Genomic DNA, 14,948 nt, shown 5'->3' on the forward strand with positions numbered 1-14,948 from the left:
GACAAGCAATGCTTCCTTGAGTCCTGTCTTCTCTCTCACCCATTCTTATTCCAGGTTGTGGTCCTCCTTGTTCCCCCAAATAACTTGACCTGCAGGCCAGGTCAGTTTCCAGCCATAGCTAAGGGTCACCCTCTGTCTGGGGACAGACTCTAGTGCACATTTGTCATCTGCTGCTGCTTCCTCCCTTTTAGGTTTAGATTTGTCTGTCTGTCTGTCCATCCCTAACTGTTAAGGGCTCTTTACTGATATCCGAATGTTTTGTTATTATTGTTCAATCACATGTAACACTCTTATTTCATGTGCAGGTTCTTCTCAGTTTTCAAGCTAAAGAGCCCATTCATTAGCTTAATATACAAGTCTTAATTTTCTAGACTCTTCTCATTTTTCTGTTCACTATTTTTCAAGCATGTGCCTCAGGATACTGAGGAAAAGCAAGAGAGGACAGTTCTCCCATCCTTGTGGTGTGCATTACGAAGCTGTAAGAAGTAGACTATGATGTGCGTTAGGGAGCTGTCTTAACTAGGGTTTTACTGCTGTGAACAGACACCATGACTAAGGCAACACTTATAAGGAAAACATTTAATTGTGGCTGGCTTACAGGTTCAGAGTTTCAGTCCATTATCATCAAGGCAGGAAGCATGGCAGCATCCAGGCAGGCATGGTTCAGGAGGACCTGAGAGTTCTACATCTTCATTTGAAGGCTGCTAGCAGAATTCTGGCTTCCAGGCAGTTAGAATGAGGGTCTTAAAGCCCACACCCACAGTGACATACCTACTCCAACAAGACCATACCTCCAAATAGTGCCACTCCCAGGGCTGAGCATATACAAACTGTTACAGGAGCTATGAAAAGTAAATTATTACTCAGTGCTTCCAAAACTTGTGTGTTCAAAATTATTCTTCTTCAAGTATGGTTTCAGGTTTCTAGTAGTCCACACACCCAATTTGGGGTATTCTCTTCCAGACTTATCTCCAGATACTTGTCCTTGACAATGTCATTTATCCAAATCAAGTTCTTGAGGATCCTAGAATAGAAAGCTCTTCTAAACCCATGTGTTGCTCATGGACCTTCCTTCAGATCAAGGGTACATGCTAGAATTTTAAACTTACGTGCCTCCCTACTTTTCAGGATGTCCTAGTCTTTGAGCCTCATTGCTTTCCTCAAGTCTGCTTTTGCACACCTTCTTCTGTGGGTCTATCAACTTGATTGAGGCTCACAGTGTATTCAAATTCAAGGCTGACTCTGTAGTTGACTGTTTTCCTCCTTATTTTCATAGGGGTTTGTTTTAGTAGGCATAAAATGCACATATTGGCTGCATTGTGGAAGAAGACAACCTTGGGTATTGTTTGTTCTTAGATGCCATCCACCTTGCTTTCTGAGTCATGGTCTCTCAGTGGCTTGGAGCTCACCTGATTAGGCTAGTCTGGTTGTCCAACAAGCTTCGGACAACTGCCTATCTTCCCAGCCCTGGGATTGTGTGCCACCATACCCAGCATTTTTATGTAGGTTCCTGAGATTCAGTCAGGTCTTCCTGCTTGTATGGCAAGTGTTTTATTGACTAAGCTATTATCACACCCTTTCTCCCTTATCTCCACATTGCTGGCATCTAGTGTATTATCTCACCCAAAGCAGGTGGTTTAATAACCACTGAAGTCATAAGTAAATGAAAATGGTGGAATGAAGAGGGTGAAAAAGTGTGGCTCACAAGAAAGGTGCCATTTTCTCATGAAATATTTGTCATTGGAGCACTAACTGGAATTAGCTGGGTCACTCAGGAAAGCAGAGCTTAGGTAATGGAGTTTTGAGGAGGCTAAAATTTCTCTGAAGCAAAGGACACAGTGAAAAAAAGTTGAGGTAGAAGACTTGGGTTGGTACATTTCCGAAAATGTAGAACAGATGATTTCAAAGAATTACACTTTGTTCTTAGTCCTGGAGATTGAACAGGGGCCTTGCAAATTCTAGACAAATACTCCCTGGAAAAGCAAGCTTTTCACTTTTTTTAAAAAAAATTGATACAAAATCTAGGCTGAATCTAAGTTGCCAAGGCTGACCTTGAACTAACTCACTTTATATCCTAGGAGGCTTGAATTTATGATCATCCTGTTTTAGCCTCCTGAGTAGCTAGCCTATGGTCACAGTCCTATACCTCCAGGGATGACTTAGAATTAACTTTTTAATATGACTTTTTTTCTGATAATAAAAAAATATGTGCCATAAATATTCACTACAGCAAATTTAGAAGTCACAGAAAAATACATAGAAGACAATAGAATGTATTATCCAAAAAGAATGTTTGCTAATATTTGGAGCAGGATTTCATCTTATGTTCAACAAAATAGAATTACAGGATAGTGTTATTTTGAGACAATCTTTTCTTTAAAATATGATATTATTTTCTCAATTATACTTGAATGTTATATGATATTTATTTTAAACGACTGTAATATATTCATATGTGTTGTGATATTTTAAATAAATGCAGTACATTCTAATGCATGCCACTTCTAATTTTGTTGATTCATTATTTAACATTGGCCATTAGGCTCTTGAAATAATTTTACTACTTTAAATAACATTGTGATGGATACTTCAGCATACTGCAAATTCCCGAGAGTTATTATCTTCAGGTGATTTTGATTTACAGTAAAATCTTGTCCTCTAGAAAGATGATGTAGATTTATGGTTTAATCAACAGAATACAAAATGATATTTTTCACTCATTCTCATCCACTAGATTCTAAAATGTATTTTGATTATATTTAGAAGATAATAATTTCAATTTTTGAATCTACTAGTAGACTGGGAATTATTATCCACTTAGATTTTGGTCATTTTTACTTATTCCTTTATAACTCTCCTTTATTCATTTGTATTGTGCTTATCTCTCCCTCTCTTTCTCTTTCCTCTCTCTTTCTCTCTCTCTCCCTTCATCCTGTGTATGTGTGTATAAGTGTGGATATGCTGCAATGAATACATATGTATATGTGTGTGGGAATGAATGCTTAGTCATAGAGGACAACCACTTAAGCACATTACAGTTCTCAGGATGAAATGGTAGAACTTCCATTTCATTAATATCCAAGTTGATTGTTATGTTTTCCCCTTTTGTCTGCAGACAGAATTCTTGTTTATTATTTCTTCATAGCACTGAGGATTAAATTTAGCACTGAACTCTTACACACATAAGCCATCATCACCAAGGTAGAGTCTACCTACAAACTACTTGCTCCCAGTTCACCTTACAAACCCAGGGAGTCTGTGGGTGAGTGTTGGAATCTCAGGAGGACTTGCTGAATTACAGCAAGCCTCTGAACTCCTTGAAGCTAGTGAGCCCCAGAGATTGAAACAGGCATGCAGGATCTTCGCTCCCTAGGGACTGTGCCCTTGCCAGAATTGATATATTTTAAACCAAATGTACCTGTTTTCTAGACCACATTCCCTTCTCAGTAACCCAGGTTCTCTGAGTTGTATCACATTCAGTTTGTCTGTATCAGTCTTTGTAGGTAATTGACCCTCCTGTTGGCCTTTGTGAAATGTTGCTTAGCATTCCACTTTCTCTGTTCTCCTTTCTGTTCCCAAGCTTCAGCCTCTTTTAAGTTTTTGGAACTATGTAAATACGCCTTATTTCCAGACTCCAGGCAAATTTCCATAACTTGTGCACCAGCCCCGAGTCTCTTGGAGCTTTCCTAGTCCCCTGCTGTTTGCCCCTCATGCTTGCATTTTATTGTAGTAATTCTTCACACACTCAAGCATTCCCTTTCTGCTGTTCAGAGCCACCCAGCCATGCTTTGCTCTAAAGTCTGCATGCCCTTCTGCCTGCCTGTCACCTCCCAACCTGTCAAAAATCTGTAAATACCTTTTCAGGCTTAGCTTGAGGTCTTTTCTTCATGTATCTCCCCAGATTCAGGCTCATCTCTTATTTACTATTGGAATTTTTATCCCCAGGTAGTTACTGGCTTCATGTATGATAGTTTCTTCATTTTTGTTTTGTTCTGTTTTGTTTTACAGCTCCACTGAGAAAGGTCTTTACAAGGGCACATGTACATACGCAGCTTTCTCAGTGCCAGCCTGAATGTAGGTTAACCAACCCTTAGCTGCTTCTGTTAGTTACTCTATATGTGACTGTCACAGGTCTGCCTTGAGTTATGGCCTTCCCACCCGACAGATATCTCACATCCTGCTTTCTGGAAATGTTTTCTACCACTTCAGTACAGTCCTTAATGACTTTCTTTTTCAAGCCACAGATCTATATTATTTACTCCCAAGATTTCCACAGTGAGACTTGTTAACACTAATTTTTGTGACACTCAGCCATTGCCATCAGTCATTCCTCCTCAGTTCTTCACACATAGTGATCGTTTAGAATTCCCAGCTTTAATTTTTTTCTTTTCTTTTCTTTTCCCTTCTTTTTTCTCTCTTTTCTTTTCTTATTTTCTTTCTTCTTCATGCTTTCCCTTTTCTAACCAAGTCTCATGAAGCCCAGGCTAAACTTGAACTTGATCCCTCTGATTCTACTTCCCAGTGGAATCCCCTGGTTTGAGAATACTGAGGCTTGTTTACGAGCAAAAGCATGAGCTCTTCATGCTTCTTGTACTGCTGTGGCCAGCTCCACCTCGGTCTGTTTTCTTGAGGTTCTCGTGTGATGGTTGTCTGCCCTCATCCATGATGATATGTTTCAAGACTCCCAGTGGGTTCCAGAAACCATGGGTAATGGTGAACTTTACATTTTCCACGCATACTTATGAGAACATTTATAGATTTGAAACAATAATAAGTCACAATTTTTAACACAATGATGCAAGAAATCATATTAAAAGCTTATTTATTGCTTATTTCTGGACTTGTCATACTTTTGGACCATGATTGACTGAAGGTACCTGGAATTGTGATAAGGTGAGGTGGGGTGTGTGTGTGCTGTGTATCTTGACTTCCTCTGCAGTCAGCCTTGATGTCACCACAAACAAGCACAGAGGGCATTTCCATCTTTAGCATCCTGCTTACCACCAAGCAGAATGATGCAGGTGGGAAAACCATTTAAAATGAAGCCTCATGCCTAAGATTTAAGTTACATAAGAATTGGATATAATCGTTATATCTTATTTATAACTTATGGCTTCTTGCCACAATTGTACTGCCTCTCTTACCTCTGAATACTTTCTGCCCTTCTATACTGAATAATTATGCATCAGGCACTGGGCCAGAAATTACCAGTAGAAAGTAGAATGAGGCACAGTTCCTGTATCTGCTCACAAATTTGATCAAATTCTTGCATTAGAAAGACATGTCAGATGTGACACACACACATGGTTTTTTTTCAGTACCTCCAACTTAGGTTTTTTAATTTCATTTTTTTTTCACAGTACTGCAGGCTGCAAAGTGTAACTGCAAGAGAAATGAAGTCTCTGGCTGGTCTCCTATAGATGCCACTTCTGCATAGGCATTGAGAGAGAAGACTGACACACTCTATGGGAAATAGTGACTTGCCATTCTAAATGTACACTTCCAGAAGACACTCTACAGCGTCACTACACTGTGACTACTGCTCACACTTGCATACATATCCCTAAACATTAAAGATTAGGTCATGTGCCCATTTGAATGAGAATGACTCCCATAGGCTCAGATGTTTGAATACTTGGTCCCCTGTTGACAAAACTATTTGAAAAGGACTGGAGTGTGTGGCATTGTTGGAGGAAATATATCACTAGGGGCTGGATTTCAAGAAGCCTGCATCATTTCCAGAGTTGTGTTCCTGGAAACACTTCCAGATGTAAAGTTGCTTGTTGAATGTTAATCTTGAGTGTCAGACTATAAGAAAGTAGGAAAAAGACTTGGATAGAGGAAGAAGCTGACCTGCAGTGCAGTTGTTACATGAATAAAATGGTTTAATATTCTGGAAAAATCTGTTACAGTGAGTCATATGCCCTGAATATCAAACTTAAGTGATACCTCATAAGTGCAGTGTGGACTTGCTAACCAACTCAAATTGTCATTTCTTCCCAGGAGACTTTAGTCTCAGTCCAGTTGACAAAAACTAACAGGCATACTGTGAACAAGAGAATTAAATTACTTTGACTTCTAAAATTTAACTTACAGTGTTCTAACATGCTTGAAGTATATTTTGATTGACACTGAATCTGCATTAACAGATTTAGGAGAAATGAGAAAGGGATTCATACCAATCAATTTAATTCATCCTGAGCACCACACTAAGGATAATGCCCAGATTTTTCTAGGAGAGCATATGGCCAAGGAGTCTTAGCATTAGTTCTCTGTCATAAGCTTTGCTGTCATGACTTTTTATTGGCCAATAAGTAGATAGAGCAGGAGCTAAACTCAAGGTAGAGACAAACCAAAATATATTGTGTTACAAATTGGTATGCTCAACCCTTATACCACCCCAATCTGCTTCCCTTCTTGAGAGGTATCAATAACATCCTGATTGACCCCTAAAGACTTGAGTGAACATGAGCAGAGTAAGTAGCCAACTTCTTTATCAAGAAAAGGTACAGCTTCCTCCAACATACAGAGATGAAAGCCAATTCAATTTTCCACCAGGACAAAGCTCATGGTGCCATAAAGGGGGTGCTGAACTTCTTAATTTGGTTTTCTATTTCTTTCCCGTTGTGTTTCTTGCTGCTGAGGCAGCAGAACTTTGTGACAGCTTCTTGGTTGGCTGTTAGGCTGATGTAAATCTCCATGCTGGCTTCTCTGGCAGAGGCTGCATATACCTTGTACAACCTTGGTCCTTTCTGGGATTATTTTGCCACCCTACCCCACTGCCTACCACAAAACTGTGCCTTCCTTGAATGCTTTCTCAGAATCATGGTGAATGTGCCTGGGGGAGTGGTTGTTGAAAGAGGATAAAAGCATAGGGCAGAAAAAATGAGAATGACCACCTCTAAGGCATTAAAGTATTTATAGCTTCTTAAGGTAGAGGACATTTCTGTGTTTATAACGATGTGTTCTTGAGGCTTGATGGGTGCTCAACAGTTAAAACAAGTACTGTTCCCAGCTTCCATGTTCAGAGGCTCACAACTGGCTTCAGCTCCAGGGGATCCAATGTCTCTGCCCTTCATGGACACACACACACACACACATACACACACATATACATGCATGTACCAACCCACATATACACTTACATAATTAAAGTAAAATATTTACAAAAATATTCTGAAACTAACATTTGTTTGCACTTTCATAATAAAAATTAGAATGTATCAAATTTCTCAGATAGAACTAGAAATGAGAATCAATAAGATTATTAGTAGTATTTTCCCATGGCTGATGAAACAAAGACCACAAATTCTGTGGATTAAATCAATAGAAAGTTACCATCTCCTTCTAAAGGGAGTTGGCATTCTACATTTTCATGAAACTGAAATTGAGATATTGGTGGAGCTGTGGTCTTCTGGAGGTTCTAGACAACAGTCATTACTTGTGTTGCTCACAAGGCAGCCCACATCCCTTGGCTCATGGCTCTGTCCCTCTTACCTGCACTTCCGTTGTCACTTTATCCCTTCTTCTCTCTTTTTAATTGCTTAGGGCTCATGTAAAGTCTAGCACAGTCTCTATCTTAGAATCTTTACCCATATTACAAGGTCCCATTCACCAAGTGACATGACATTCATAGGCTTCAGGGACTGGTGTGATATTAGGGCATCACTATTTTGCACAATACAGATTGTATTGGTCTGGGTGTTAAAATTTTGTTTGAATGGATAAAAGGTATGACCCTGTGTGTGCATCACCCATAAGCAGAATGAAGATGATTTCACCTGCCTTTCTATATACTGGTTATTGCTTGTGACCCCTGTGCTTCTGCAGTAGACACTACAGGAATACTGTGTTCACACACTTGCATACTTAGTTCTGGGCAATACTTAGGCACTTAAACCTGTACTGGACAAAAATTCACACCCAAATATTTGGATGCTTCTAAAAGTAACTTTTATTCCCCTGAAGTAATTGTCATCTCTGAGGCTTACTGCCTCTGTCTGATAACCTAGGTGTAGTTCTGGAACTTTTGAGCCTCTGTATAATCTAGTCTAGGACTAGAATGTTTTCAGCCTCTGAGACTTTCTGCTGAATAAGCTCACCACTTTGTAGTTCTGAGATCTGACTGGTTGATTCAACTCAACTCTTCTGGCTCAAACTTCTTTCCAAGCTGACTGACTCAATCTGGCTTCTCTAAACTTCTTCTAAATTGCTCTGCTTGACCTCATACTAACTTTGGCAATATGTTCTAATATTCTGGCTCCTTTTCACTCTCTGGCTCCTTCTGTCTTCACCTGTGATTAGCTTGGTCTCTCTCTGCAACCTGTCTCTGTATAACCATCCCAGGAAAATTAGCTTCCCTTTCCTCTCTTGTCTTGTGAAAGCTGGTCATAGCTTATTCTGCCAAGTCTCTCTGATCTGTCACCTTATCAGGCTCTCAATTAGATGTCATTTTCAAACACAGGTACTTCCTTTTACAAAATAACTTTACTTTCATTTTTTGGGAATAAAAGTTTATGCTAAGAGCTTGTCTGTATTCTAGCCTGAGTAGCCATGTTGTTGGATTAAAATTCCTCTACAGACACTACTGACATCAAGACACCATTACCGAATGGGAAGTTCTTTCCTTCAGTTCTTCATTGGAACCAGCCGTGATTTTAGAATGCTTTTCCCAGCCAAAGAGGAGCTTCTTCAACCCTATAAAATGTTTAGTCACAAAATAGCTGCCATCCGCACTCAGGATCCCCCAAGAACATTGTCAAGTGAGATTCAAGTCTCTGGAACATTCTGACTATATCGTATAGTGACTCATCCATTCTTGGTATAATAAACAAAGAGGAATAAAACTTTTTTATTTCATAGCAGTAAAAATGCTAGGTAAGGTCTTCTAAAACTAAGAAACTTTGTTTCTAAGGTAACAAAGTTTTAGAGCTTTAGTTATGTTTATGCCTAAAGAAAAACTACATATGTCTACATTTACAAATATGCAAGATGGTTCTACCTTAGTAGAAAATGCAATACTAATTGTAGATAGTAAATTCTGTAAGGCCGAGTGATTCATGGAGATTTTCAGTATACAGTATCATATGATTCTTTAATCTGTTTATGGAGACCGAAAAGATGGCTTGCACAGTTAAGAGCATGGCTGCTCTTCCAAAGGACCTTGCATCAATTCCCAGAACACACATGGTGTCTCACAACTATCTATAACTCCAGTTTCAGGAAATCTGATACCCACTTCTTCCCTCCATGGGTACCTCATGCACAGCCATCCAGTACACAAACAAAAAAATTCAAAAGACCTAATGTTTTCTCTTACAGAAGAACAGTAAATTTGTGTTTGCTATAAAATATTTTTCATTTTCTTTTAATTTTTCCAGGATTCATGTGATGTGATGTGTGTGTGTGTGTGTGTGTGTGTGTGTGTGTGTATGTATATATGTGTTTTGATGTGTTCATTATTTATTCTGGATAGAATGGTGTAGTGGTGGAATGTGCCTCATAATATCTTAATCAGTGATGCACAGCTAATCACTTTTTTGCTTAAGAGACCAAACTATTAACTCACAAAGTGTCTCCTCATTTGTAACTGTAGTTGTAGGCTATAATAATATTATTATTCACAAAATTAGTTTCTGAAAGACCGAATATTAATTTTGCATATTCTCAATGATTAAAGGTTTCTGAGATGTTTATGGTATAAAGGAATCTGAAACAGATTCTGTACACTATAGCATATTCTTTGTTTTGAATTTTTTTCCTCAAGTAGAGATATTAAATATTTCTCAATTTTGTGATCAATCCCTTGGGAGCTATTCTTTGGCTTTCCATTTAAGATGTGTAGTGTGTATGTGGTGTGTGTATTTGGGTGTTGTGTGTATTTAACAGTAATTAAGTCAGAATGAGGCAAAGATGACAATAATAGTCAGTTATCATCATGTGTTTTAGGAATACAAAAGTTAGATTAAGAGATTTTTTTAAAATTTTCATCAACAGTTTTACTGAAAATTCAAATACCATCATAGAGTGTGTTCTAGTATAGAAGATAATTTAGAAGGTCCATGGCTTACTCTCAGATGGAAAAAAAGGACTAAATGTTATGGTGGTACAGAAATAGACACACTTCATTTTGTTTGGGACAACAAATGAATCTTTACAGAGCTGTCATTTCAGATGCCATTGCACAGAAGTGTCCTTTCATATGCCATTGGGTCTTTGTGGTTCAAAGGGATAGTGTTGAGGGGGGATTACTCTGGCTTGACCCATCAGTTAGAGGGAAGAGACAGGGATTTCTCTCATAAAGAGGGCAAAACCACAGTAGGTCTGACAAATCACTGACACAAGGCTTTAAATAAACAGACATGTTTCAAGAGTCTTATTCTGTTAAAGTGGGGCAGCTGATGAGCTTCTGCCTCTGCTTGCCAGCAAATGACGGCCCCTCATAGTCTAAAGGCAGCCATGAACAGAAGAAGTTGGTGAAATAGCTTTTATGATTTGAAACATTTTTCACTTTGTAGGAAATTTTTATCAGATGTTTTGAAAATTGCAGCCAAAGTACAGATTCAAGAATTTATTGGAGCTAGGCTCAAAATCAAGGCGCCTCTACTGCTTTCCAGAGGAATTTCCCTGAGCAAATAATTTATCTTCATTGGATCTTTTCTTCATCCACTTGTCTAAAGAGGAAGCTGTTTATTCACATGGTTTGATTTGGACTTGGGGTGGTCTTTCTCCCCTCCCCTTTCCATGTATGTGTCTCTCTGTGTGAGTTAATGTGTAAGAATGTGTGTGTGTATAGGTACGGCACCTGTGGAATTCTGAGGCTGATGTCAGGAATCATTCACGGTTGCTCCTCCTTCTCATTCCTTAAGGCAGGATCTCTCCATCAAATCCAAATTTATTGATACAGCTAGACTTTTTTCCCCACAATTTAATATTTATTATAGGCATTTTATATACACTATTTTCAACAGCTCTATGTTTTTTTAACTTTTTTATTAGATATTTTCTTTATTTGCATGTCATATGACATCTCCTTTCCTAGTTTCCCCTCTGAAAAAAAAAGCAAAAACATCAAAAAAACCCACCACCAACAAAAACAAAAAACAAAACAAAACAAAACAAAAAACCCTGTTCCTTCCCCCTCCCCGTGCTCACCAACCCACCCTCTCCTGCTTCCTGGCCCTGGCATTCCCGTACACCGGGGCATAGAACCTTCACAGGGCCAAGGGCTTCTCCTCCCATTGATAACCGACTTGGCTATCCACTGCTACATATGCTCCTGGAGCAATTAGTCCCACCATGTGTACTCTTTGGTTGGTGGTTTAGTCTCTGGGAGCTCTGAGGGTACTAGTTAGTTCACATTGTTGTTCGTCCTAAGGGGCTGCAAACCCTTCAGCTCCTTGGGACCTTTCTCTTCCTTCATTGGGAACACTGTACTCAGTCCAATGGATGGCTGTGAGCCTCTACTTCTGTATTAGTCAGGTACTGTCAGAGCCTCTCAGGAGACAGCTATATCAGGCTCCTGTCATCCAGTACTTGCTGGCATCCACAATAGTGTCTGGATTTGATGATTGAATATGGGAAGGATTCCCAGGTGGAGCAGTCTCTGGATTGTTCTTTCTTCAGTCTCTGCTCCATAGTTTGTCTCTGCAACTCCTTCCATGGGTATTTTGTACCCCCCTTTTAAGAAGGAATGATGTATCCACATTTTGAACTTCCTTCTTCTTGAGTTTCTTGTGGTTTGTGGATTGCACTTTGTGTATTCCAATCTTCTGGGCTAATATCCACTTATCAGATAGTACATACCATGTGTGTTCTTTTGTGATTGGGTTACCTAACTCAGAATGATATTCTCCAGATCCACCCATTTCCCTAAGAATTTCATAAATTCATTGTTTTAATAGCTGAGTAGTACTCCATTGTGTAGATATACCACATTTTCTGTATCCATTCCTCTGTTGAGGGACATCTGGGTTGTTTCCAATTTCTGAGGCCCTTGGCCCTTTGAAGGTTCTATACCCCAGTGTAGGGAAATACCAGGGCCAGAAAGCAGGAGAGGGTTGGTGAGCAGGGGGGAAGGGGGAGGGAACAGGGTTTTTTTGTTTTCATTTTTTAAATTTTTTTTAATTTATTTTTATTTTTATTTATTTTTTCTTTTTTTCAGAGGGGAAACTGGGAAAGGAAATATCATACAGCATGTAAATAAAGAAAATATCTAATGAAAAAAGAAGCCTACAGAACTCTAAATAGATTGGACCAGAAAAGAAATCCCTTCCATCACTTAATAGTAAAACACCAAATGCACACAACAAAGAAAGGATAATGTCAAGTAACATATAAATGCAGACCTAACAGAATTACACCAGACTTCTCACCAGAGACTATGAAAGCAAGATGATCCTGGGCAGATGTTATACAGGTCTACAGACCCTAAGGGAACACAAATGCCAGCCCAGGCTACTATACCCAGCAAAACTCTCAATTACCATAGATGGAGGAACCAAGATATTCCATGACAAAAACAAATTTACACAATGTCTTTCCACAAATCCAGTCCTACAAAGAACAATAGATGGAAAACACCAACACAAGGAGGGAAACTACACCCTAGAAAAAACAAGGAAGTAATCTTCTTTTAACAAACCGCCAAGAAGATAGCCGCATAAACATAATTCCACCTCTAACAACAAAAATAACAGGAAGCAACAATCACTTTTCCTTAATATCTCTCAACATCAATGGACTCTATTTCTCAATAAAAATATATAGACTAACAGACTGGATATGTAAACAGGACCCAGCGTTTTGTTGTAAACAGGAAAGGCATGTCAGTGACAAAGACAGACACTACCTCAGAGTAAAAGTCTGGAAAACAATTTTCTAAGCAAATGGCCCCAAGAAACAAGCTGGAGCAGCCATTCTAAAATTGAATAAAATCAACTTTCAACCTAAAGTTATCAAAAAAGATATAGAGTGACACTTCATACTCATCAAAGGAAAAATGTACCAAGATGAACTCTCAATTCTGAACATCTAGGTTCCAAATGCAAGGGCACCATATTCATAAGAGAAACTTTATTAAAGCTAAAAGCACACATTGTACCTCATACAATAATAGTGGGAGACTTCAACACCTCACTCTCATCAATGGACAGTTCATGGAAACACAAACTAAGCAGAGACACAGTGAAACTAACACAAGTTATAAACCAAATTGCAATGTAAATAAGTAAATACAAAAAGAAGCACCTGGTTGTTTTGTAAATAATGGGGTAGGATAATGATTTGGTGTATATATTTTAATAATTATGACTTTCTCCCCCCCCCTAGATTTTCAAATATATTTGTGCTGTCTTTTAAAACTCCATAAACAAGAGATTGTCGATTTTAATGGGACATGTCGATAATTGTACTTTAATCTTAGAGCACCATGTTGCAGGTAACTTCTAACGCTGAGTTATTTTTACTAAACTATCCTCTTTAACTATGGATGGAAATTAAATATAGAGTTGATATCAAATACATTGATATCAATTTTTTGTGTTGGAGATGATTAAATCTTACATTTTTTTAAACTTCTTTAAGAGTTTCATGCAGTGATTTTGATCAGATTTGTCTCTCCTTCAACTTCTTCCAAATCTACCCCTTCCTAAACCCTAAAGGTGGAGGGAGACCCATAATGAGAGATTGCAGAATGCCAATCCTAAATGGGACCTCCACATCATACCTTCCCTCCTAAGCTTCAGGGATCATTGCAGAATAGGAGGCAGAAAGATAGAAAAAGCACGAGGAAGTGGATGACCATAGGAAGCAGTGTTTTCTGGACAAAGCCAGGCAGCTTCTGGACACAGCAATTATAACAACACACACAGAACAGACCTATGTAAGCCCAAGCCAGACAGAATCCCAGCTTGGAGGGGATGGGAGGTGAAGGTGATTAATGCTTTAATATTGCAAATAATTGTGTTCTTAAGAAAAAAGCTCCTTCAGCCTGCTTTAAAATGTTAACAGTAATTGAAATTTGCTTAGCAGTGTGTGTGCATATGCATGCATGTGCACGTGTACTCGAGTGTCTTTGCCTGTGTGTGTGTGTGTGTGTGTGTGTGTGTGTGTGTGTGTGTGTTTGACTTAGTAAATAACAGTAAGAAAATCTGGCTTTCCCAAATATAAATGCTTTCACTGACTTTGGGATACCTTAGGAAAGTATTTGGATCACTTAAATGTTTTTTGAATAAAAGAATAAAAAATTAATTCCCACAACATTAACAACAAATTGGTGTGCGCTTTCAGGTGGTAGTGGTTCTCGCCAGGGTCCTCTTCGGACATGACACTGACAGTCCACTCACTGGGCTGCTGTCTAGTCTTTGTAACAATTTTCTTCCTTTTTAGAATGTGTTTTGTATTTGATAATATTTCTGGACATCGAAATTTAAGAAATGATAGTCTACTGAAGAATTAAATAAACAAATTACACAAGCTGATGTGAAGTTAATTGACATAATATGAGAAACAGCCTAACTAAGATTCTCCTGGAAGATTTTTGGGTTTAGAAAACAAATCTAAGTAGAAAAGAGAAATTTTTCTCCAAGAGAAATTGCCCCTTTAAACTGTCAAGAGTAAACAAACAACAACAGTTACTCTCTGGTTCTCACTTCCTGAAACACTAAGAGGTCCATAGATTGACCCTTTGGGAGCAGAGAGACCTGTGCATTTTTTGTAAGTAATAAGTTTTGGATGAAATTTTATACTTGTATTTTTCCCCTTCTCATCATAGTAACAATTAAGCTCTGAGGCTTTCTAATATTTCTTTTAATTGATCTCTATACTGTTTTGTGGAAGATATTAATCATTAGCTCCTTCCATTCAATTCGAATTTTGTTTTTAAAGAGAAAGCTAAATATTAAAAATCTCTCTTTCTCTCTCTCTCTCTCTCTCTCTCTCTCTCTCTC

The sequence above is a fragment of the Mastomys coucha genome, unplaced genomic scaffold (assembly GCF_008632895.1).
Source record: "Mastomys coucha isolate ucsf_1 unplaced genomic scaffold, UCSF_Mcou_1 pScaffold16, whole genome shotgun sequence".
In the NCBI taxonomy this organism is placed as follows: domain Eukaryota; kingdom Metazoa; phylum Chordata; class Mammalia; order Rodentia; family Muridae; genus Mastomys; species Mastomys coucha.